At 40.1% G+C, this 19,989-nt stretch overlaps 1 protein-coding gene across 3 annotated transcripts in view; it reads right to left on the reverse strand.

Annotated features, from left to right (window-relative positions):
• The window catches only part of TRIQK (triple QxxK/R motif containing), a 63,188-nt gene extending 57,951 nt beyond the window's left edge, over positions 1-5,237 (reverse strand). Inside the window, exon 1 of one of the 3 annotated variants that reach the window (XM_013172358.3) lies at positions 5,023-5,237. The gene's annotated coding sequence lies outside the window, so the exon portion shown is untranslated. Of the gene's footprint in view, positions 1-4,644; positions 4,778-4,941; positions 4,989-5,022 lie in introns of those variants that run through there. The other 2 variants (XM_048075261.2, XM_066990591.1) reach the window with 2 other exon arrangements.
• Between the last annotated feature and the right edge of the window lie 14,752 nt (positions 5,238-19,989).

The raw sequence follows: 19,989 nt of genomic DNA on the forward strand, positions 1-19,989 counted from the left end.
GATTTTTATTTTACCCTTCCTCTCCTGACTGCATCTCCTGACCCTCCTTACACATGCTCTTGCGCTCACATTCGCTAATTCATCACACTGTGTCTTTCCAATTCTGTCTTGTTTTTGATGGTAAACATATTGGATGAAGGATGATGCCAAGAACAATCACAACACATGAATAAACAATATTTTGTTGGTATATGAATTATCACATTAACATTCGAAAAAGTCCTGGGACACAGTAAACTATTGTATAAGATCCATTGTATCATTGTAATATCTGGTTAGAGAGGCAAAATGAAACTTTAAAACATTACAGCTGTTTTTTAGCCTTGCTGTAAAAAAAAAGGAAAAAAAAATAAATTGTAGAAGACATTGAAAACAAAGGAATTAGCACTGTCCATGTCAAGAATTTCTGGAGTGTTTACTTAATGCATTGAATTATAGGGGTAACTACACAGAGCCTATGATACAAAAGTGCCTGGGGTGCCATGACATTTTCCCATGACCTTCAAATATAAGTCTAATAAAAAGTAAAAATGTATTGGGAATCATAGGTGATGCAGACAATTTTGGGATATTAAAACTGCATTAATGCAAGTCCTCCTTGGAAAAACACATGCAAGTGCTTTTTCTTCTTCTGTGGCAGTACTAGTGGCCATCTACTTCTGTTGTTCCATGAAACATGAGTTCCTCTATAAATGGCAAACACCACATTTTTTCTGGAGCCATCCTTCTTTTTTATCTTCTCTCCAAAGGGGAAAAAATCTTACCTGATTATTCTGAGTGTCAAAAAATACTTCCAGACCAAAACTGATTATTAAAGAGTTGTAACATAAATTGTGTTTCTTCATCTCTTCTACCAACAACATCGTGATGTTTATGTTGTGCATAATATTGCAGTGATGTATGAGATCATCAGCTTGCTAACTAAAAACAGTTTCACTGTGCCTGTGATTGATAAACTATGGAAGTATTAAAACATTAAAAATGTTAATCTTTGTAATAATCTCCTGAAAAGTTTTTATATTAATTTAAACCATCGATCATTTTAATATTTAATCATTGCAGACTTCATTTGAAATGAGGATAGCCATTGCACTGAAAAGCACTTCATCTTTCATTTTAAAAAATGATCAGCTTGTATGTATCCTGCTATGCTCTTTACATTTTTTCCTCAAGAAAAAGTAAACGTGTAAGCAAATAAAAAAATCTACAAAAACACAGAATCAGAAAATCAAAAACAAAACAGAAAACTATAAAGCAGACTCAGAAATATGTACTTTTGCAGTTCTGCTCCCCAGGAGTAACTGTATTATAATGGTAGTATTGGAAGAGGGTCAGAGGATTGAAGGAGATGTCTACGTTCCGTTCTTTTTATGTATTTCATAACAAACATAACAATTTACTTAAGAAGAATAAGTACTTAACAGAGTGCCTTGGCTCTCCAAGGTGATGTTAACCCATATTAGTTTTTTTAACTTGTAACCCTGTTTTGTAACATTAACCTACATTTGGGATATGTAAAGACTTCCCAAAGTATTCTAACCTCTCCTCTTCTATAATTCACAGCTTGTCTTGCCTAATGAAAATTCAGATTAATATGGAAACATCCCAAAGGAGGACAAACCCAAGAACTTCCTAGTTATGAGAAAAACCTCAAGGAAGCTCTATAATTAATCAGAATTTTAAGTAATCTTTATGATATTCACCTGGTTTCTTTTGAAATATTTTAAAAATTATTTAAGAAACAAAAATTAATTCATAGTATCAAGGAAAAAATTACACAGACAAATCCAAGGCAAATGTCTTCATTGCACTACAAAACAAACAAAAAACACGTCATCTTGTTTTCTGTATAGTCCCTATGAAAACTGGTTGTCTCCTGGAGGTGTTGCCATAAAGTGCACCAAGCTTCAGTCCTCCTTTAAGACTCAGCTGCAAGATACGGCTGAAATATCTGAACAAAGTAAAACCTGGATATACACTTGGCAGCATAGCAGGTTAATATATTAGCTTACATGACCAGGTCTTCATTCACTGTTTGTGATCAACAGTGGGTTAGAGGATTTTCCCATACCTGCTATAAAACTCACACAAATTGGCTTCCTTTTCTTAAAAAAGCTGCAATGTTATGGCAAGAACTATGAAGAAGACAGGGAACAGGTAGAAGCACACGTGGAATCTTCCAACGTCCACAAACTGACTCTGTGTAGTTCAAGTTTATGAAAATAAAAAATAATAATAAAAAAGCACTGCCTTTATGCATGATTTTTTAAAGAAAAAAAATTTAATTGTTGCATATTACATTTTGCTGAAGTCTGTTTTAACGAAAGACAAATGGAAAAATCCTGTACATTAAATATGACGCAGTAATTGAATTCAGGAGCTCAGCTGTCTGCATCTGAAGCAGAAGGGATAATCCTGTTTTTACAGAACTTAATAGAAACACACACATAGATATATATGTGTGTATATATAGACACAAGATTTGAAGTTAATTACAAGAGAAGTTTTGCCAATGCTAACAGGAATCTCCATTTTAGTGATCTGATACAATCTTTCCAAATCTAGGTATTTGAAAAGCCCCCGTGATTTTTTTCTATATTGCTTTTGCAGATACAAAATACTATTTTAGAGTAAGAAATCAACTGTAGAATACCACTGTAAACTCTTCTTTATTAAATTAATAAACAGAATAACAGAATCATTGATATTGGAACACAGTTCTTGAGGTCATCTAGTCAACACCCCTACTGAAACAGATTGAGCTAGCAGATTATAAATACAGAGTTATAAAATAAATTATAAAAAGGATTTATATGTTGAAGCAAGAATAACAGAAAAAAAAAGGTGAACAACTGTCAACTCTTTGCACTGATGTGATTAATTTATTTCAAAGTCAACTCTTCATTGTTTTCTCTATGCTCATACTTAGAGTACTGACCTGAAGTACACTCACATCTTCAGGGCTTCCATAAAGACACAAAACAAGTCCTAGAGGGGTAAGTTGTACTAATTCACAATCAAAGATAATCATGCCAACAAAAGCATCTGCCAAGTTTTTCCTTTGTGAACAGACAAGCTATTTTCTGAACAACCAAGTTTGTCCCTAGCCCATTTTGTACCAAGAGGTGAAGTGATTCAGCAAAGGAAAACATGCCAAACAGCAGTACTTCAGGAATAATTCAAATTTTGCCATAACTGTAGATCTTCTGCATCCCTTTTACAATTTACCACTACGGAAGCCACTTAATCCGTAGCGAAGGCTGGAAGAACCAGTCTTTATTAATAGGTATCCTCACATCCTTGTCAGTAAATAGCTCTCTATTATAGGAATGAGCCGGATCCCTGAGAGCAAAGAACTTGCGCCCCATATGACATGTCATTGAACTAGCGTGTGTGAATGTGTGCCATACCTACAGCCCAGTTACACCATAAGCGCTCTTAGAGGGGTTTTCTGGCACTATATCGTCATAACTACGTAGGCTGTTGAAACATGCAGCAATTTTAGAGCCATATGAAAACGCTGGCAAAAACCCCTACTGACTTTGCACTTTGAAACGTTGCGGTTTCTGTGTTTCTGTCCAGGATCTTCTGAACCTAAGCACGACCAATGCACACCACAGAAAGTGAAAGGGAGCCCAGCGTCCCCAGAGGTAAACACCCACAAGGTAAACACTGCAAGCTCAACAAATCCGGGTTGTATCTCATTTTGTCCCCGCGCAGAGGCGGCCACAATGTGCTGACCATGCACGGCTCCATCTACCACGGCCTGAACTTATGGCCTCTGGGGGACCAGCCTGAACACTCAATGGCTATTTGTCCTGCTCCCAGCCACCTGGAAACCCCACACACAGGTTTTCACATGGGACAGGGTTTTACATGGAGACAGGGTTGTACATGAGGACAGGGTTTTACACGGGACAGGGTTTTACACGCAGACAGTGTTCTACATGTGAACCCAACCAAGCTGCCTCGGTGGGTGCCACATGAGACGTGGTGCTCTTGAAGGAGCATCATGCAGCCCACGGTGGCCTCCTGTAGACCCATCGCAGGCCTCCTGTCTGCTCCACCACCCTCAGCAGCCCCTTGGCTGCGCCAGCGCAGACCTCGCATCCCTCCCTGACTACAGAGCCCCCCAGCAGGGGATGTGTTTCCCACAAAAGCAGCCGTGGCCGGCAACCCAGCCTGGCCCCGGCTGCCTTTGGGCACAGGGGAGCAAGGGGGCTGCCAAGGAGCGCCTCAGGGTAGCTGGAGGTGGCGCAGCCGCCCCCAGCTGCCCTCGGGAGGAAGGGGAGGCTCTTTCTGCCCACACCCAAAATGGCCACGGCGGCCACAGCCGCTGCCCCCTCCCGCCCCCCTCAGCCCACGTCCCGTGGGCGGCACCCGGGCGCCGCGCCGGCCAATCGCGGAGGCGAGCGCTTCCTCCCGGCCAATGGCGGCGGGGCCCCGCGGCGGGCAGCGGGGCCGGCCGAGAGCGCCGCCGGCGCGGGCGCGCCCTGCCCGCAGGCCAATGGCGCCCCCGGCGCCCCGAGGCGGGGGGCGGGGGGGGAGGGGGGAGCGGTTGCCATGGCAACCGCAGGCCTAGCGGCGGCGGCGGCCGGGCCTAGCCCCGCGGCCCAGCGCCTACCCCGGGACGCGGCGCGGTACCTGGGGCCGAGCGGCGGAGCTCCGCCTCCTGCCTGCTGCCTGCTCCCTCCTCCGGCGGCGGGGCGGCGTCCTGTGCCGCCGGGCCTCGCCGCCGCCCCCCGCCCCGGCGCCCCCGCCGCTCCGCCTCCCGCTCCAGCCCGCCCGCAGCGCCGGGCAGCGGCCTACGCGGGGCCGGGGCGGGGGGGGGGGCCGGGCCCAGCCCGCGGCACCTGAAGGCTGCCCGGCCCCGGCATCCCCGGAAGGTCGGCCGGGCGGTGTGCCCTGCCTCACGGCCCCCGTTCAGGCCCCGCTACCCACCTGTGATTCTGCCAAGCAGGCGGAATTCAAAGCATGTTGGCCACACGCAGCACAATCCCGCCCGCCCCAGAAGGGACTTACATTTAAGACCCTAAAAGCACACGTACGGCAAGTTGCCTTCCCTGCCAGGTAGCCTTTCACCACCCCGAGACGATGCCCCTGGCAACACATAATTCATTTACTCGGGTGCGAGCGATCAGCCCCTGCCTTCGAGCGGCTCGCTGATTAGTATGGCGTGTGCGCGCCTCGCTTCCTGCAAAATGGCACTTGATATTCGGGGGTAACACTCCCCTGGAAGTAAAGATACACAAAGCGAAATATTTGCATTTGTTTACCTCTGCAACTTAGGAAGTGAAAGCCCTACCCAGATGAACTTTTCCCATCTTTCTAGATGACATGAATACAGAGTGGAGAACCAGCCTGAAGAAAAGTTGATTCATCAGAGTTTCTGTCTGGCACGCGTACCAAACCGCAGGATTTTCTCCAGTCATTTCTGTAGCAAGCTTAATGGATGGCTGAAACAAAACAGCTTTCTTAGAAATACAGCCAACCCTGACTTCAGCTGATGAGACACAAGGCGTTTTTGTACCTTTTCTGCCAAGAACCCTCATGCTAGCGCTATGTAGCTCGTGGAACAAGGCAGCTCACTGGCCACGTTATGTTTTCTTCTTAGGGTACCTGCTCTATGGGGAGAACGTGGGTTGCACCCACTGTGGGCGCAATCTCTGATCTTTCTAACTTCTCTGTGTTGAGAATTTGCAGTGATACTGTATTTCTTTAAGCTCTTAGCAAGAACCACATACATGTAAAATATTTAAATATTTCGATTTCATGATTGTTTTAATATGATTCAGTTAAACCCAATTAATGATTATGCTCACAGATATTGGAATAGAGTAGCATGTGCAAAAGAGCAATCATACTCAAATAGCTATTACACATGGTTTTTGACTAGGTAATCACAACAAAAATAAATAAATAAACATGAAGGAATACTGGAATCAGCATCGCTAATTACATGGTTTTGTATTATTTGAACAACTGCTGAGGAGTTTGTCCTTGTGAGACCTCATAGCAAAATGCATTCAGTGCTAGTTCAGTTCCACATAATTTCACCTGATCACGGTATTCATTTCATTATCAAGTTATTCTCCTAAACAATACACCTGTGTATGACCAGCAACCTTGATACAAAATATAGAGTCGGGCATAAGGAATTACGATTTCATGAAAATTATCTCTACAACCACTGAAAAACTTTTGCCATTTTCACTATCCTGAATATGTTTCTGAATATATGTAATCTGTCTCTTACAGGCATAAAAACACAAGAAATAGAATTACTGAATATGTAACTACAACTGAAATGCATATCAATCAGGGAGGAATAAGTGGTACCTTCTATTGATGTTACCACACCCATCAATTTGTTGCCATATCCCTCCAGCAAATGACTTTAAAAATCCAAACCTGTTTCTTAAAGCTACATGGTTTTATTTTGTCTCACAAATTTTCAAAGAAAATATATGGGTTGTTGTTTTCAGTGACTGTCTTTTCCTTCAGGTTACTCTGACAATTTAACAAAAAAACTGTTCCTTTTTGTTCTCTTTCTATGCAGTAGTTTCCAACTTCATAATTTGTGAAATTTTTTTGAATAGAAGTTGAATTAAGTTAAATTAAGTTGTTAGCATAGGCTTGCTTTTCCTTTTTATCTTTTGTAGAGCTCCTAGAAGCATTCCATGAGCTTCCAGGGCTCAGTAGATCAAAGGCTGAAAAACAATGCTCAACATCTTTGTTCCAAGCTGACAGCACAAAGTAGACTAGCACACAGAATATTAACTCCCCAAAATGCAAGAACTTTGTCTACTGTCTGACCTGGTATCTCTTTGTGTATGTCTAGCCACCAGGTCAAGCGCAATGATGTAAAAGCATGTTATTAATTATTTTTGGTCCATTCATTTTGTGATCGTTATCAATAAAAGTTATTGACACTTTTATTACTTTATACACTCAGGACTTCAGCCCAAATTTTACCAACAAAACAATTTAATTGGTGCTAATATTCAGGCTCATGTTAAATCTTTCAGGTAATACCTTTCTCCAGAACTCAAAAAAGGTACAGTATGCCCATCCAACCACATACCTAAAACTCTTTTTATGCTCCTGTCACTTCACAACAATGTCATTTTGGGCAGCTTTGACAGATACAGTCTTGCTCTGCTCGTATCCAAGCAGAATTGCTGCTGAAAGAAATAATCCCCTTATCTCATTCCTTTGTCCATGTCACTCCACCCCTTGCATCTCTCTCATGTTCCCGTATGTACGTGGTCTCTGTAAGCACTTTGCCTTCATTCTGAAGGCCTTTATTCTCATCCTGTCTTGTTCCTCACTTAGCTTTAATACGTTGCTTCTCACAACTGACTAACCCAGGATACTGGATTCCACTGCGCTTTTATTCATTTTGTTTATCAAATCCTGTTGTGCTTTCTGCCATGTGACAACAGTACTCTCACAGCCATCCAAAACCACAAGTACGGCAGAAAATGTACTGCAACTTGATGCCGTTGGTGCGCTGAGCTGCTCCTATCACGCTAGCGGTACTGCCTAATTAATTATCCCGTATTTACCATTTCTGTCTGCTTGTTCATGTCTTGTCTTACATTTCAGTTGCAATCTCTTTAGCACAGGTACCTTCCTCGTGCTCTTTGCTTGGTTAGTATTTAGTACCATGGTTCCTAAAATTATACATTCTTAAAGCCTCTGCAACATAGCCCATAGCAGGGCAAGCCCTGAAAACTGTCCTTATCCCTGCTCCCCAGGTGAAGGGACCGCCGAGTCCATCCTCTCTCATTCCAGCCTTCCAGCTGGAAATCTCAGCGCAGTGTCAGTCATGATAGATGGTGCATTTTGTGACACAGACAGCCTGCCATTAGGACAAACTCATTTCACTGAAGAGCCATCTGATGGTAATGACTTTCAGTCACAGATTGACCTAGGCCGGCTTGAATCAGTGTGCTGGAGGTGAAAGGCTCCATATTCCATTACCAGTCCTCTGAGCCATCAAGTCTACTCCATCCCTCCCCTGCTTAATCTGTATTGATATACTTGGTAGCATTTTCCTAACTGCTATCATCCATACAGATGTCTGCCGTCATTTTGTTGATCCAGTCAATCAATACTACATTAAATGTTACCTTCAGTTTACCCTTAATTGTCTAAAGTAGATGTGGTATTTTCATTATTTATACAGCCATGCCATTAAATTATGCATTCCAGATTAAAAGAATAAAAGACTTGTTTACATTATTATTATTGCTCTGGCATCAACTTTTGGATTTCTGTGTAAAGAAATTAATCTCCTATCGGAGGGGGAAATGGGGACTGACAAGCACTAGCTCCTGTTGCCTCTGGGACATAATTATGCTTGTAAATAGAAAAACAGAAAAATCATAAGCTTAACACAGTAGAGACTCTTGAAAGTTTCATCTCAGCATGATGCTATGTTTTAATTATTATTTTTGTCTGTATTGTTCAGATCGACAGTGCACCAACTAGAATAAGTGCTTATCCTAGTTAATTCTTCATGAGGCTTATGTCACTGGTAGATGCATTTAATTTATTTCCTTTTTCTTTTCTTAACCCAGCACTGACTAAGTGGTTATCTATAAACATTCAACAAAGGTTTTACTACTTCAGGGCCAGATCCAAAGCCTGTTGAGTCAGTTGGAAACTTCAAAGGTCTTTGAAACAGGCTCTATTGCAAGACAGAGGTAAGCTATGATTTGTTTGGGAACCTAGAATGAAAATAAACTTTTTTATATTCTGCTGCATTAACAGATTTTCTATATGGTAGAGATCATCTATTCTTTATCAGTGGGGTTTGGACTCTCTGACCCCCAGTCTCCCTCCAATACAATAATTTTGTATGTGCACAGCTGGAAATTCAAGCTAGACAAAGTGAGAATAGAAATAACGCATATACTTTTTCTAAGCATGATACTGAATTCTTCATTGTTTTACTGAATAGCCTCCTCACCACCACCACCCCTCAAAGAAGAAACCTTTTTCTGTGAGGATGTCTCCTAGCTTTGGGGAAGCTAAAGAACAAACTTGGGGGTGATAATCATCCCTTTCAGCTTTACACTCTATGTCTCTACTTAGCACACTACAATTAATGAGTGATTCAGTATTTTATTTATTGCTGTACACTGTTTGGCCTCCCTTTTTTTAGTTACTACTTAGGAGACAAACTCTTTTCTGAATAGTTTATTTGCCTTATAGTTATTCATATCACTCATATTTGAGTGATTTGGAAACAGGAATTATTTAATTTTCATTGCAGACCTATAAGATCGCAGGCTAGCGGCACCACAGTTTTACAGATGGGGAACTGAGGCACAAAGACCAGCTGAGAAGAGCTGGGAAACTGTAGACTAGCACATCTGAATTCTTTACCAGGGAAAAAGTACAATAGCAAATGGAACTGGATGGATGTCACACACAGGGGAAGATACCCCATAATTTTTGTAGCTGAGGTCATGCCTTCTGCATCTATTAGAGTTCTCTGAAAGACTCAACTAAAAATGTGGATAGAGGTGACTGATCAAAATATCGTAACTGGAAAGTCAAAACAGCTAAGTTACTATGGCATAAAAGGGAGGTTACTTCTCTATCTCTCTCAAAAACACAAACAAACAAAAAACAACAACAAAAAAACACAACTAACAACAACAAAACATATAGAATTAATACATCTGTTTTCATACCAATGAGAGAGTGACATATTCACAACAACTTCTCTGGGATCCATACTGTTCCATACAGTCCTAGATGACTCAATATTAAAGCAACATTTTTTTTTTTCCTGAAGATACAAAAGAATTCAAAGCCATCAGAATAAAACTGGTTTCAAAGATTAGCAGAAACCTCCCATGATAGACAGGGATTTTATTTTAAAATGGCTGGTAAAATCCAGCAAGTGGAAATGCAGTTACACCATGGGAAAAAATAACTACGCGTACAACTGATGGAAGGTAACGCTATGTCTGTACTTGTACATTACACTTACCCAGGACTGTTCTTTTACACTACAGTCATGGCACATGCCCGTTATATTACCGTTCTTTGAACCTTCTCAAGTAGCAAGGCTCCATTCAGACTACCTGTTAGTGACCATTCCTGGCAGATGACGACTTGTGCTTCAAGAAACCTGAACCATGCTTGGCAATAGTTTGGCAGAGAGCTAGCTGGCATAGGCCAATACTGCACTGGGGAGTGTTGTAGCTATTTAGTAACACAGGTGATGAAATGCAAGTGCCCGGGATCAGCCTCTGGCAGGGCTCACTGTACTGTTAGAGGCATTGCCTTTGTAAGCTATTACCAGCCAAGAGAGAAATCCTAGAGTCACTGTAAACAGTTCTCTGAAAATATCAGTTTGGTGCTTGGCAGAGGTCAAAATACCAAAATAGACTGAGCCAGATTTGCTTAGAAAGGAACAGAGAGCGAAACAGAAGTCATCATTATACCACAGTACGTAACGACAGAGTGTTTGCTTCTTGAATACTGTGTCTCATTACCCTGTCTCAGGAAAAATATGTAGAACCAGCAAACATTACAGACGTGGGTTAACAGGGATGATCAGATTTGGCTACTGTACAAGAGAAGATTAAATAGGTTAAATAAAACCCTGCATCCTGGAAAACAGAAAACATGAGAGAGACACACAAAGTCATTACTTGCAGAGAGAGCGTAAATAAGGAGCAATTATTTGCTGTTTCCCAAAAATCAAAAATAAGAGGGCGCCAAATAAAATAATCAGGCAGCAGGTTTAAAACAAATAGAAAGACCTTCCCTTCTGAACAGAACACAATTAGTGGGATTCATTGCCAAAGCTTCCTTTGGTTTGTGCTCATAAAACAGTCAGGAAAGAGGAATCTATCAAAGGCTATTAAGACGTAAAAAACATAGCTACAACCTGTGAGTCAGAAGGTCCCTAAACTGCAGACTGACAAAAGCCGAGGACATTTGCTGGGGAAAAGATTGGTCTGTACTTGCCCTATTCTTACACTCTATTGCTAAGAATTTGGTAACAGTCCCCACCAGACAGAGGGTGTTAAAGTAGGTGAATCCTTTGTCTAACTCCAAATATTTGTCCACATTAAAGAAACACTGGGTATCTGGATGCCACTTAGGTCCTCGATCAGACATTTTGGGGTACACCTGCATTCAGCCCTGCCTCCTGGATGTCCACGGACCCATGCTGTAGCCCTGTCTCTGTCTCTGCCACTCATTGTGACATATCACATGAGTTTCAGAGAAAGTGTAGTTCGTCATAGACACATGTACAGCAGTGCCTATTAGAGATTTCTTACTTTTAGGAATTTCTTTCTTTTTCACATAATTTTTAGAGCTGTCTGCTGCAGTCTATGAGATTTTGCAAAGTCTTTTCTTAAAATGTGTATGATAGAAGTGTGTGAATTGTTCCAAAAATGATCCCATCAACAACAAATTCAGAATTAAGGCATGTCATTTAACTGTGACTATTACCCATTACATGATTTTATATCCAACAACTGAGTTATGTGCTTTGTCAAGGCTTTGTTTTGGCAAAGTGCATTGAATTGTTTGGAATTAGTGGCCACAATAGTTTCAAAAAATTGTTTTCCAGGATAAGACCACTTTTGAGGGTATCAATTGTAATTATTTGTTTGACTTCAATTAAAAAAATGGTTTAATTTTCCTAAATTAGCAACAGATTCTTATCAGTCTGTATATTAATTCCGTCCTTAATGTTATTTACTACCTGCCAACCTTTTTGACCTCCTCATTTTTAATCAACATTAATTTATTCCATTATTATTCTAGCTGGAGCATTGGCAAAAAATCTTAAAGCATGAGTAGCCTGCTATCAATCCCTGCAAAACTTCAGTCGAAGTCTATCTATCTTCAGTAATAACTACTTTTTGGGATCACCACCTATTTTCATTGCGTCTTTAATGTGCGCTCCAAAAGGAAGGTCACGCTTTACCATTTCTTCCCGCAAACACAAGTGGAATGCCTCCTTAGCTTAGCGACAAACCTTAGAAAGAGGGTATTTTAGCTGGACAGCCTAAGTGGCTGGTTGCCTCATGGCTAGGGGCTTCCAAGGTGCAGGAGCATCCTCCAGGCTGCCCTTGGGGCCGTGTTTGCTGCTGGTCCTTCTTTGCTGCCTGGGGGGAAGGTGGTGGTGCCAAGCACCTGACGGGGCTGCCTCCCCACACGCCTTTTCCCTTTGGAAATGGCAAGTGATTGACACGAGGCAGAAGGATCCTTCCTAGAAAGATCCTGGCGTCACCTGCTAGAAAAAGCAGATGGGATTTTTTACCCAGTGAATTCAAGGCTAATGTGGTCGCTTTCTCTGTCAGCACTTCAAACCACTTAAGTACAGACATAACTCGTACTTCCTGGCTAGCCACGAGCCCAAATACATAAGATAATTAGTTCCTTAATTCCCCTTGAATGCGATAAGGCTTTGTGAGTTTCATTCTCCTCAATGAAATCTGTATCTAAATGTCATCACAACCAGATTTTGGATGCCTGCCCCTAAATCTCAAGCTCTTAATGGTGGACAGCATTCATGGAGAGCATCCTCATTTTCCTCCTTGTTTTACAGGAGGGGAATAAAAGGGGAACGGTAACAAGCTGGGACTCCTCAAACCTTACAAATAATTGCCAAGCACTGTTCTATTTAACTGAGCGAATACTGAACTGAAATGATGGACCTTGGCGCTGTAATGTTTTATCTCAGCTACTGCATGTTGTGTCTCTTCTTGATGCTGCCCTGCCTTAATGGCTGTGGGGATTCTATTTTTTTTTAATGAAATTTATATCATAATAGAAGCTAAAATCACCTAGAAAGGATATTCTCTTGGTTAGTACAGCCAAAACGAATCATATTTTCATTTCCATGTTTAGAGCATTCACTGACTCAACACCTTTATTCAGGGAGAACACTTACCCAAAATGAAGAGCACACAGATCTGAATGCAATTGCTTTGTCACATTTTGTAAATATATTATTACTAATACTGCTAATACTAATATGTTGAACTATGCACCGTGTAAATATACAACTCTTTGCCTGAAAATTTCTGAAAATGAGCTTCTTGTAACACTAATGAGCTACACAGTAACAACAAAGTAGTGGACACAGTTTGAAAGGGGGATCATTAGCTTCCAAGGAGCTGTTAAAAATGTCAACATCGCTTTAGGATAAGGTACAAAAAACTGCCCAATAACAAGGCAAGAAGCTCTTTCTTCAATGTTATGTGTAAAACGTGTCTTGAGAAGCTAGAAATAACTGCTTTTTCTGGAACATTCTTGGTTCAAGCCCAACCTGTATTTATAAATAAAAATTGGTTTCATAAAACATCAGAAATTAGGATTAACTTTCTACTGGGAAATCTGTTTCAGGATAATTGAATTCTGTAGTGACAAAGAGGAAGTACACGCAAATAATTAATTAGCAATAATTCAGCATGGAGAATTAATACTTACTCTACATAACAAGGCAAAAGGTATCATAGCTGAAAAACATTATTCTTGGTTATGAACTTTTTTTTTATCCCGCATTTATTCTTTTCATTCTTACTGAAAATATTATTTATTCCAGAGTTATATGCAAAAATCCTTATTCTGCAAACATTTATGTATATGCTTGATTTTATACAATCCGGTTCTAAGTTAAGAAAAGTTCTGGCTTCCAGGGACTTCAGTTCTCAAGCACTTCATTCTCTAAATCAGCTTAAAATAAAATATTTTCGCCTCCTTAACAGACTGTACATTTTCATGTTAGCAGAATAAATAATAAATTAATGTGACGGGAGGAAGGATAAGTCTGAAGACTGAAACGCTGCAGTTACAACTCTAACCCATTTTGAGAAAAATTTGATCAAAGGCATTTCATGAACAGAAATTTTCCCTTTTGGGGTAAATTGTCTTTACTGTGTGAAGAGAAGCACTACTGGGAGCAGAGAATCTTGTTTTGAAATCTATTTTCCTAGAATGAGTGCTTTACTTTTGCAGTTTCATAGCCGTTAGTCTTTTTCCAGCACTAATCATGCAAGTGATGTCATAAAAAGTAACTTTTATAAGTTTTAATCACATATATTTCAAATCTCAAATAGGCTGTTCAGACAATACACTGCTTAGAAGACCCTATTATACCATGCAGTAGTGTGTGATGAGGAGATGCTACATTTATTTTAGGAGAGAAAGAAATCTGTATTTCATTTGTTACACTGCTAACTTCACTTTAGGTAATTGCATTCAGCTTTATTATTGCCCAGAGCAATAACTGATTGTTAGTTATTGAAGTCTGAAATGATTTTCTCATTTCCCAAGGGAATCTGGAGATTTACATGGTGCACAGCAGTAACTAATAGATATAATCTGGTCATAATGTAGCCCTATAATGTGTTATTTACTTGTTGAGAACAAGGATGTTGAACATTTTAACATTTCCTCAAGAAGTGTGGCAGATTTTGCTCATGATATGTGAGCTTTAAGTGTGCACTACTCCTAGTGTTGCAATGGTTGAAATGCCAGCAACCGTTAAAATATATATATAAAACACTGGGGATCACACATATATACAGCTGAACTGAACATTGGACAGCTTTTATCATTTTTTCCCCCTAAAATGTATAAACATGAATTAAAAATAATCTACAATATGTAATATTTCATCAACTATAGACACTCATTATTTTGTCTTGGAGTTTTCTTATTACATGAAGATAATTGCACCAGGACGTAGTAAGGCTTTTATGGAGCAGACCTTGCTTTTCTTGCTCTCCTCTGAATTGTTTGCATCTATTTCGGTACCTGTGTATGTGCAGCCCTGAGTATTTTCAGTAGCTGTGTGCCTTGTTTTACGAATGTGCTGTGGCATCCTGTAGTAAAAGTGTATAAAGGGTATGTTGTCATGAGCAAAATGTCCCTGGTTGTATTCTGGAAGCAGCAGACATTTTGAAGTTGGGATTCAGCTGCCTTAATATAGGCATCTCACTCCGTTTTGCATGCCTTGGTGTATTCAAGGCTTCCCCATAGGGATGGCACGTAAGGCATGGAGCCTGCAGGACATTTTGCCCTCCTGAAGCAGACAGGTGAAACGCCTTAGTGTCTAATGATGCCCCTTTTTCTTCAACAGGCTGCCCTTCTGGATGCTGGCTCCTTTTACTCAGTGCCCAGCACAATGTACCCCAGCCTTCTTACAACCTTCTGTTAATATAGGAAAACAAACCCTAAATAAGTCACTTCAAACTCAGCAGTTTTCTGGTGCAGACGTCTGCCTTTCAAGCCACATTCAGAAGTAGGATCTTAGAGAAAAAGGAAAAAGAAAACTTGGGTTCATCCTGGCTTACTTAGTTAAAATACTCCATTTTGAGGTTACAGTAAAATGAACCGTTAATAAACAAACCACTAATAGGAAGCAAAGTGATTTTGGCCTTATGATATACACTGGCAATGCATGTATGCAAGTACGTTATACACGATACCCAAATAGATAAAATACCAATGGCTGCATTGTATAGTAGTGGCACATGTTTTATTAAAGTAGGTTTTCCTTTCTATCAAATATGAATGTTTTATGAAGGTTTCAAAGTATCCCTCGTGGAAACATTACGGAATCTGTTCTCTTCTCAGCCCACAGGGGATTTGTGACTGTTATTCACATTAAACCTAATGAGAATTACTGACATAAATACCTGGTGCACCAAGATACAACAAGGCCCTTTGTCCTTAGCATCTTCATCACTGCACAGGCTCCACCTCTTCCCATTTTTTTTCCCATTCCTACTGCCTTTTTTTTTTTTTTTTGTACAAAATCCTTCAGGACTTTCTCCTTTAGTGTGGAAGATTGCTCGAGGAAAGTCCTCCTTGACTAATCATGTTGTGCCACTTTCTTCTACAGCAGAGACAGACCCTCGACCACGCAGCGAAGGTCTGGATGCCACTTTAAAGTTTTATTGGGATTCTTATTGGGTGGGGAGGGAACCAGAGGCTTTTCTACTCTCTGGATTCAGCTCCAGACTGTTTACTGTCTGGATGGAAGATGAAAGGAAAGCGAGAAGGAAGAAAGCAGTAAAGCGAGGACTGCAGGAGGAAAGGGGTGAGTGAGAAAGGACAGGACGGGTCTGTGCTCTGATAAAAGCAAAGTACACAATTAAGAGTTAAAAGCCATCCCTTCCCAAACAGCGATCAGAAAGAGCAAAATAAACGCTGTCCAAACAACACCATCCTCCCTTGAAACCTCGTCCCTTATTATTCTCCCTCCCTCCCCAAAGCCAGAGCAAACAGCCAGACCTGTGCCTGGGAGTTAAGAGGCTCCTCGAAACCCACAGCAGCTTTCAACATGAGCTGCTCAACTGGCAGCTCCCCTCTGCCCCCACGCATGCTCCAGAAGGAAGGTGCTTCGTTTGCTCCGCTCTTCATATGCTAGCCTAGAGTCACTGCCTCAGCTGCACCTGCACACGCTATAAATAAAACCACCTGAAGCAAAAAGCCTGGGTTCCAGTGGATAATCTTGCATATTATGCCGTGATGGATCACTGCCGATAACACGTACTAAAAATGTCACTTTTCACACTAAAACCATATATCAGGTAACTCCTGCTGTGGACCGTCAGCCAAGGCCACACATATAATCACTAACAGATTATGGCCTGATTTTTTTTTTTTCAAAGGATTTTAGTCAAAATTAAAATGTCTCAGTCACCCCAAATCCCATAGTGCTGTGCATTTTCCTATATCTTTGTTCTGATCTCCTCTGCCTCCAGTTGTGCTACATGCTCTGCTAGTTCTTTTTTCCCACCTCAGTCACCTCCACGAAACTCTTTTGTTCCTGCGCTTGCGTATTATAGAGAGGTCCTTTGTTGCAGAACCTTTCAAGCTTTTCTGTGGACTTTTAGTTAGCTTCTAGTGATAGCTGTCACTGCACTACTTCTGCCCTTTTGCTAATCCTAACAGCCTCAAATTCTTCCTTTAAAATTGTATCAGTTTATTTTTTTACATAGGATTTTTTTTTTTTAGATAGCTAAGAAGTCTATATGTAGAAGATAAGCTTTTGAAAACTTGTCATACAATAGCTTAACTTGTCCATTTATTTCTTCTAATTGCCATCCTCATACAATCGCTGCTATATCCCTCCTGTATACATATCTGGCTAGTTCTGAACATCTCTCCGCCTTTTAATATCAGAATCCTCTTCTCCATGCTAATGATAAATCCACCACTCCACGATGCCTTTGTCATAATTCTGACATTTAGGTCTCTCCTGATGAGCCCACTGCTGCAAGACTTATCACCCATATTCCAGAAGAATTAGATGAATCTGGAACAGACACTGAAAACCTTTGGATGCTCAGCTGGATGAGAAATGTTTCCTATGGAAGTGAATTAACATTAGTTTGCTGGAATACATGCCACTGGATTTGGGGTGCCTGGTAGGAACTAGTGCCTGCTAGATGATAATATTGGTCAAACAACAAAAAGAGTATGGTAATAATTTTATAAAAGAGTAATAGAATACCAAAACCAAGAACAAATTTTATCTGATTATTATGAAGATTTCTTACCATTTGAGAGCAGAAGGACTGGAGTAGATTTTCAGTGGAAGTATTTGTAGAAAATAAAAAAAAAATAATAAAAAAAAAATCAAATGACGTTTAAGACAGGTGTTGTGAATTATTTGAAGGAGAGTGCCTGGTGTGGTGCTTGTGATTGCCAGGACATAGACTGAGTGGTCCAGGGGTGTTTACTGATGCTTTTTTTTCACTTAACTTGAAAACATGTCTGTGAGTGCTACATCCCTTTCCCAAACGCTATATAAGCAGTCACTTCTGCGGTGTAGTTTTGTTGATTCTTTCCAGTCTACACAAAATACTGCTAACATTTCTTTGTCTGAAGACGTTTGTCTGATAAGGTCAAAGTCTTTTTCATTTTTTCCCCACATATTTTAGAAAAAAAAGACTTTAGTCATATTTCTTATCTGCATTAGTAAACAAAGTACAAATCAAAATGCATGCTCCTTGCTAATGTCTTGAAAACCTGACTCTCTAACTTAGTAAATCTGACTTTATTGAAACCCCCATAACTTATTGGATAAATATGTCAATATTGTACATATCCTCCTTGGCTTGCTACTATTTTCCTGTTTTAGACAGATTAACTCAGCAAATAAACTAAGTACACATTAACTGTATTGACTGCCAGGTGAATAACTTATCAATTATATATACCTAGCTTAGATTGCATTATCAATAAAGAAACCAAGATCTATTAAAATCAGCTCTTAAAGTTAACTATTTCACTGCTTACTGCTGTTTGGCATTCTCAGACTGTATATTAGATCTATGACAAATGAAGGACAAAGTTTCTTCATTTCCAGAAGAGTTTTATTAGGAAAAGTGCTTTCAGATGGAGGCAGTGGAAGTTTCTACCATTCTGCTGTCCATCAAAGACTGACAAGCAGGTCTTCAGCTGACTGAACCTTGGTTCACAGTATTTTATGATACCAGTAATTGTTGCTGGTGTTTTAATTTCTCATAAATTGTTTTAGCATCTTCTCACATCCCCTTTCCACACCTTTCTTCCGAACAAAAGCAAAGAAATATTCAAGCAGTTGTTTGGTTATCTGCCCATGCAAAGGACTCAACCTTCTTAAAATCATACCTAGACCTTCTTAAAATCATACCTAGACCTCTTAAGCTTTTGTACTAAAATATGACCATGTTTGCTAGCATATATTTGATAGGGACATATAAGGTCATAAAGATTTCCCTAGACCTTGAGACACAAACTCTAACACCTGATCTCTTCACTCTTTATAAAGGAATGTGATAGCAGAAATGCCACTGATTTATCAAAGAATCGGGCTACAAACCCATTGGTATTATTTTATATTGTCTTCCATTAAACCACCAAAACTTTGATCAGGAAAGCAAGGTATTTTGCAAGAATGGAACAACACTTGGCAATGAAAGGGAAATCCCTGCAGTCTTCTTGTAATGCCTTATGGATTAGTTATCTTTATTAGTAATTAGTGGTGCATTCATCAAGGTTGGACCCATCATCAAGGAATATGACAGTGCTTTCAGGAAGGAAGCATCACTGTCCCTGGAAACACGGGGTAGATATCCTGAACCACAGCTAAAATTCCTACATAAATTGTTACGCAGTCTTCCTCCCATATTTTACATCTTAGGCTGCCATTGTTTGTTTACAGGAAAGGATTGCAGTTCTTCTGACTATATCATTTTTAATTGACCAAAGAAGAACAAGCTGAACTACATAAAAACGGTGTTTTTCCAAGCTTTGAGGGATTATTAAATGACCCTGTCAACTCCTGGAGGATAACAAAACCAACATTTTGAAGTTAAAGTGTGAATTTTTCCCTGTTGAAAATTGCCTGTTGTTTTTATTATTGTAAGAACTGGTCCACTGAACTTAGCACAGCCTCTGAGGTCTCAGTGAGAATCCTATGATTAATGAGGTAGCCATTAATGTCAGTAGATTGAACAACTGAAATCTGATTATATTAAAGTGCTTCCCAAACATTAGGGTCACATTAACAGTTTATTGAAACAAGCTGATAAAATTTAAAATGGTCATCTAATTCCCTGGGGTTCCTAATTGTTGCATGATAAATCACTCTGTAGAGAAATCTATTACAATGTTCCAAATGAGAAAATGTAATTTACTGTACCATTAGTGGGGTGTTTGAAGCACATCAGTTCTTTCATAGGGGAGTTTTGCCAGAACAAGACAAAACTCTGTATATGGAGATATTTTTTTCTTTTAGGTCAAGATAACGTTCAGGCATTGAGCTGCCTAAATTATGTAAGAAAAATGAGGCATTTTATGGAAACGAATCATCTGACAGTGACTTGCAAGTCTATTACTAAAGGTCCAGCATGAATGAGCATTCATCTATGTTTATGGTATTACTCTACGTACAAGCACATTTTGCAGAGATTAAAAAGTTTTCATTACTCAATTATGATGGCT

This window comes from Anser cygnoides, chromosome 2, assembly GCF_040182565.1.
Source record: "Anser cygnoides isolate HZ-2024a breed goose chromosome 2, Taihu_goose_T2T_genome, whole genome shotgun sequence".
In the NCBI taxonomy this organism is placed as follows: domain Eukaryota; kingdom Metazoa; phylum Chordata; class Aves; order Anseriformes; family Anatidae; genus Anser; species Anser cygnoides.